The 6,078-nt window shown below is 40.3% G+C and overlaps 1 long non-coding RNA gene across 6 annotated transcripts; it reads right to left on the reverse strand.

The window, feature by feature from the left end:
- On the reverse strand, positions 2,223–4,442 carry LOC109714381. Of its 6 annotated transcripts, none has more exons than XR_002217348.1 (7): positions 4,403–4,442; positions 4,206–4,309; positions 4,034–4,129; positions 3,843–3,948; positions 3,481–3,762; positions 3,332–3,392; positions 2,223–2,465 (listed from the first exon to the last, which is right to left on the reverse strand). It is a non-coding gene; the product is annotated as an uncharacterized LOC109714381 (long non-coding RNA). The 6 variants fall into 6 exon arrangements; XR_002217351.1 differs by having other exon boundaries at positions 3,481–3,592; positions 3,669–3,762; positions 4,206–4,419; XR_002217352.1 differs by having other exon boundaries at positions 3,481–3,584; positions 3,662–3,762; positions 4,206–4,419.

The raw sequence follows: 6,078 nt of genomic DNA on the forward strand, positions 1-6,078 counted from the left end.
ACGTACAAATACACTTTCACATCTGGTTTCATGCGAAACGGTACATAAAATGTCGCACCTTTCGCAAAAATACCGTTTAGCCATCTCAGACCCCTCCTCGAACAATGCGCATTATCTGCAGATCCGTCCGTCAGATTTGCGAACGGATTGCGCCAGTGCGATCAACACAACGGAGACAACAAACCCACGATTTTGGTTCACCTCAATCGCTCACGGATTCGCAGCGGAACCCGTTCTCTCTCCGAAAGGCGAAACGACGCACAAATACATATAATACATGTATTTTTTCGGAATTTCTCAAAATTCGTGCATCAAACCCAAAATCCGTCAGCGCCATTGGTTCCAGAATGGCTGAACCGTTCGAAATGAGCTATTGGATCGCTATGAACGAAGTCCGATACGAGCCTGAAGCCAACTTCACACCGTTGCTTCTCCGGAAAAACCGAGTTACTATTCACTTTAAGTGAAACTTGGAGATCGCGTAAAATCTCCATTCTAACTCGTTTTCTCCCGAAACATGACGAGTGCTTTTGTAATTAAATTACACACAAAAACATCGTCAACAGAGAGTCTGACTGTACAGTCAAATTCTCAGTCCTTACAATAAGGCTCGTATTTTTTAGGTGGGTTTTCGACCATTGATCTTCATGTTGGTTCAGGCGTCGAATTTGCCTATATATTGGAAAGTGGTAAATCATGCACTGATTGTGGAGAAAGGCACAGAAATCTCTAAGAAGGAAAGGGAAGCATTTGATCGAGAAAAAGAAAAAAGGCAAGCGGCTAAGGGTAGCAATCAGACACACTCTAGGAGGCCGCCGAAGCATCCGAGGAGTCAGTCTAGAGGGCGTGGTTCTGCAGTGACCCATGGAGCGCCGAATCGTCGCCGGGCACCATGTTGTGCGATTTGTAGTGGTCTCTATTTTCCATCGCAGTGTCCACAATGTGGGAGCAAGTGCTTCACTTATAGCAAGGAGGGCCATTTTCGTTCTGAGTGCTCGAGGAGTTCTTCTCCAACGCCATCATCTGCATCGGCACCTGCATCACCAGCACCGAGTTAGGGGACTCCATCGACACACTACCAGACCGGGCGACCACTCGTTCAGCGTCAGTCTAAGGTATCGCGCCAGGCACCGAGTGGGCGTATATATGCCACCCAGACTAAGAAGGCAGCATGTAATATACCGGATTTTAATATATAAGTAAATATAAAAAAATATAGTGTGAGATACTATTTTTATTTGACTTAAAGAAGTAAAATATAAGTCAGAAACGACTTGTGCTGAAATCGGAATGAAAACAGAAGATTTAGAATTTTCTGTAAGAAACAGGGCTCATATTTTAGCAGAAAATAGACAGTGTCAGAAAATTATGAAAACTAGAGAATATGTCAGAATTATTTTTATGAGGCTAGATTTAAAGTTTCATATCATTCTGACACCCGGAAGGTGGAAAATAAAATCCGACTACTATCTGCTAAGATTTTAGTTTGGTAGAGCTTTCGGTGACCAAAAAGGTCAAAACTGAAAAGTTAAGATATATTCCGTTTATTTAGCAAAAATCGAGTCTGACTGTCAAATTTGAGCGAAAACGGACATTTAGAAGGGCTGGCGAAAAGTATCTGATTCTGAGCTGCTAAACTGAAAGTAAATTATATTTAGTTGAGGGGGCTAGTTGTGTAACAAAAGGGCTTTTCCCTTTATTTTGTTCAACCTGAGAGAGAGAGAGAGAGAGAGAGAGAGAGAGAGAGCTCTTTCTCTCTTGCTCTTTAGCCCACTCCTCACATTTCTCTCTCTCCTTGCTTTCTCTCTCTAGCTAGTTTCTCCATTAAAGATGAAGTTAGAGAAGATGAAGTTAGAGAAGATGAAGTTAGAGAAGATGAAGTCGGAGAAAATGAAGTTGGAGATGAAGCTTGGAGCTCTCCAATGGTAAAGCAAGCTCTTTAATGGTGGAAAGCTATATAGCCATGGTGAGTTTTGTGATTTAAGCTAGGGTTTGGATTAAATCTTTTGTAAATGAAATGTTTAGGATCTCTAGATGATACTAAACTGTCACGCCCGGGTATCAGCGGAAGCATACCCGGTACATGCACAGATCCGTCATATACCTGCAGTATATAAGACGTCTACAAAATCATATATAACAAGTAAAGATTGCAATAAGGTCCTAACATGATATCAGAGCAAAGTACAAGTCGATAATACTGTTGTTAGAAGAAAAGTAAGTGTAAACAACCCTGAATCTCAACTCCATAGAGAAACATCAACACTGTAATCCCAGGTGCAAACCACAAATGCATCACAAGGTCAGTCAAAATGTATGTACAATGGTAGTCTCTCTATACACGGGTACATCACCCTCGGCCGTAGCCCGAGTAGCAAGGTGATCATCTAGTCAAGCTCCAAGCTATATCTAGTTAGACGCGACTCCCTTGCCACGATCCTTAGTCTCTCCTGTAGCAGCTGGCTCTATAAAAACAACAATAAAAATGGCATGAGAACTATTAAACAATAGTTCCCAGTGGGTAAGCCGCCAGCCTCGGCGAATTATACCACGAGGCTCATGATGTACTATCTAGAAAGTAAAAACAGTTATAACATGATAGTTTATCAACGATAAATAACTATGAATGTGTATCATGCTGTCAGATATATCTGTCAAGTAATCACAATGAACGAGTAAAGTAATCACAATGAACATAAGTATGTCAATTAACTGTACACTACTCAGTGATAATTAGCTATTGTTACCATTTAACACTTTGGTTTAATTCATAGGGACCTATTCAAGGTAGTCCCGCTTGCGCCGCGCCTAATGGCCCCCTAGTAGTATGCACTCCCCACGGCAATCCACTTCGGCACCCAATCTCGCACAGGCGAGCAATCTGTCGCGTAGGTCAACTCCGGAGTGCCGGCTTGTGGGGAGCGACCCTCACAAGCTTGTGCGAATGAGCACAATGGCAAGCAAGCACGATCCATAGTCTAACAGTTCTCGGTTGTCATGTGTTAGCATGTAAGATTCTCACTCTCGAGCTTTAGGTCGGATTTCAACATAATATATCACGCTAGTATTCACTAGGTTAAATAAACATATAAAGGCAAGGTACAATTACATATGTCATTGTATCCGTTACTAGTCAATAATAATGTATGAATATACTATTAACCAAGTCACAAACTAATTGTCTTGGCCTTTATTTAACAGAAGCATAATAGATCATCCTTGTCTATGCATTCAAAATGAGGATGAAGACATGATTACACATGATTAGCAGTTCTATAACATCATCTAGAACATAGAGGAGAGTCACTTGCTCTGGTAAGGTTCAACCCACCTATTAGTCGACGATTCACGTCCAACCTGCAGGTATGAATCTTCACAATTCTCCAAAAGCCCTAGCAACCGATACAAGATCAGCTAGGAGCATTCTTCAAATCCTATGTAATTCTATCACATTAACACTTCTAGAAGGTAGAATTTCACCTTGTACCCTTCGATAGTTGAACCCCTGGTTCAGATTAGATGAATGCTCCAAGTTTCAGCTTCAAAAGCCTTCCAAAATCAGCCGAGATCTAACACACAGTCCGCTGCGAGCCTGCTACGAATTAGCTATAAAACTACATTGAAGTGCTTACTAAAATATCCTATTTCAGCAACTTCTCACTTCGTACTCAGTTATAGTTTTAGCCCATGTTTAATCCAGCTTAAAACATCAAATTCCACTTTCGTAAGTTCCCAGAAGTTAGCCGAGTGCCACCAAATACCCTGTCGCAAATCAGCTACACATTAACATCAAATCTGCACCACACTATAGGTAGTATCGTCTAATTCAAAAAGATTTTCACCTTATGTCAGGTTATAGCTTAGATCCCTGTCTTGGTTCAGTCCATGGCACTCAGTGTAATCTCCAAAGACTTCTAAATATCAGCCGAGATCAATTTATTGACCTCGCTACGAATTAATACCAAAACAGTCACCATACTTACTAATAAGCCTTATATAGTCATAATAAAAGAGTAATTAATCAGTTAATTACCTTCTTAAGGCTTTGAATCCGCTTTTCCTTGAACTAGAATAGAGAAATTACAGCTAGGTATTTCCTTTCTCACTGCTGCAACCACTTCTCAACCAGCTGCGGTCACGATACAAAGAATAGGTTCAACTTCAGCACTAGAGCTTTAAAATCAAAACTAAATTAGGTAGTTTACCTTTCTAAGCCTCTCTTTAGCCTTTCTCTGCAGTAAGGATGAAGAACTCTGTCACAACACCTCCCCCTTAGCTCCAGAAGCTATCCCTCAAGGTTCCAAACCAGCTAGCACCAAGGAGAAGAAGGAATCAAGCCAAATCAACCATTCCTTGCATTAGGAGAGAGAAATCTAGAGAGAGAAAATTAGAGAGCATCAACCCTTATCCCCTGGACTCCAGCACCCTTTGGGGAGTTGCTGAGGTTGTGCAAGAAGGATAAGGATAGAGATAGAAGGGGAAAAGACCAAAATGCCCAAATTGCCACGCACCTGCTGCTGCTGCTGCTTGCTGTACCGATACAACATTGAGGTTGTACCGGTACACAATGCAGGAAAATGCAAAACTTGAAATTGCAATGCACTTTCTCGTCTCCTACACTCCGATCACTCTCAAACTTATCCGTAAACATCTTTATACTCTTAAAAACATGTAGGATGGTTCCAATTATTATTCCCATACTCGAACTTCGCAATTTGCTAAAGTTCAGTATACTACATAAACTAGCTTGGTTAAAGTTTAACCATGAGATTTGGTGTTCTTGAGGATTCATGAAACCCTAGGCTTAGAAAATGAGGGTTATGGGTAAATGAGGGTTTTGATCTCATTTAATCCTATTGTTCTCTAATTGAAGGTTAGAGATGAACCTTTGATGACCCTACGTTGCGGATTGTTGGGCGTTCGGCGATCAATCGCGAGTTGGAGCCGAACCGGGTCACGTGTGCTGCGGAAGCCCGATTGCAAGTGACTACAAGTAATCGGAGAGCGTGACGAGGTGGGTTATGCTCACCGAAGCGATTAGGTCGCTTCCATGCCAAAGTGTAGTGTGTTTCATCGTTGATGCATGTAATGCTAGTTGATTGCAAGGCTAATGAATGCATTGTACGCTAAATACATATGAATGAGAAGGCATAATAGAGATGCTAATAGTGAATGAAAATGCATGAGTTAGATTCTAATTGTAAATGCATAGGATGTATGCTAGTAAATGCTAATTGGGTATGCATAATGTATGCTAAATGAATGCATGAGTTTAAATGCTAAAGTTAATGCATGAGTTAGATTCTAACTGTAAATGCATAGGATGTATGCTAGTAAAGGAATGCATGATTGAGATGTGCTAATTGGGTATGCATGATGTATGCTAAATGATTGTATAAGATAGAGGCTAATAAATGAATGCATAGAGTATATACTAAATAAATAATATGAGCTAGATGCTAATGAATGTATAGAGTATATGTTAAGAGAATGCATGAGTAAATGCTAAATGAATGTATAAGCCGTATGCTAATCAAGTATGCATGAGACATATGTTAGAAAAATGCATGAACTAGATGCTAAATACATGCATGACATAGATGTTATACAAATGCACGTGAAATGATTGTAAACTAGTGAGAACATGTAAAAACCCTATGTATGCATGAATGATGATAAGAACCTAGAAAAGGTAGAGAATCTAGTGACATTGAGAACAAATGACATTATGACATCAAAGGAAGAGTGGCATGAGTTTTGAATGCTAGTGTTACAATAGTAACATTAATGGGTCAAAAATGCTAGTGTACAAGTGTGGCATTAATGAGTAGTGAATGCTAGAAAGAACACTTAGTGTGTGTGGCATCATGAATATTAAAAAAATGCAAGTAAGTGAGATTGATGACATAATGACATAGCAACCTTATAGTTAAGGGTCATATGAGCATTGCTTCCTTATAGTTAAGGAACGGATTGAACTTGAAATCCTTATAGTTAAGGATTGGATCATACTCGCCTATAAGTCCTTGCTCGGAAGGTGGTAGCTCCCCCTCGAGCGATGAGCTCCGGAGTTGTTAT

Source organism: Ananas comosus, linkage group 8 (genome assembly GCF_001540865.1).
Source record: "Ananas comosus cultivar F153 linkage group 8, ASM154086v1, whole genome shotgun sequence".
Taxonomy (NCBI): domain Eukaryota; kingdom Viridiplantae; phylum Streptophyta; class Magnoliopsida; order Poales; family Bromeliaceae; genus Ananas; species Ananas comosus.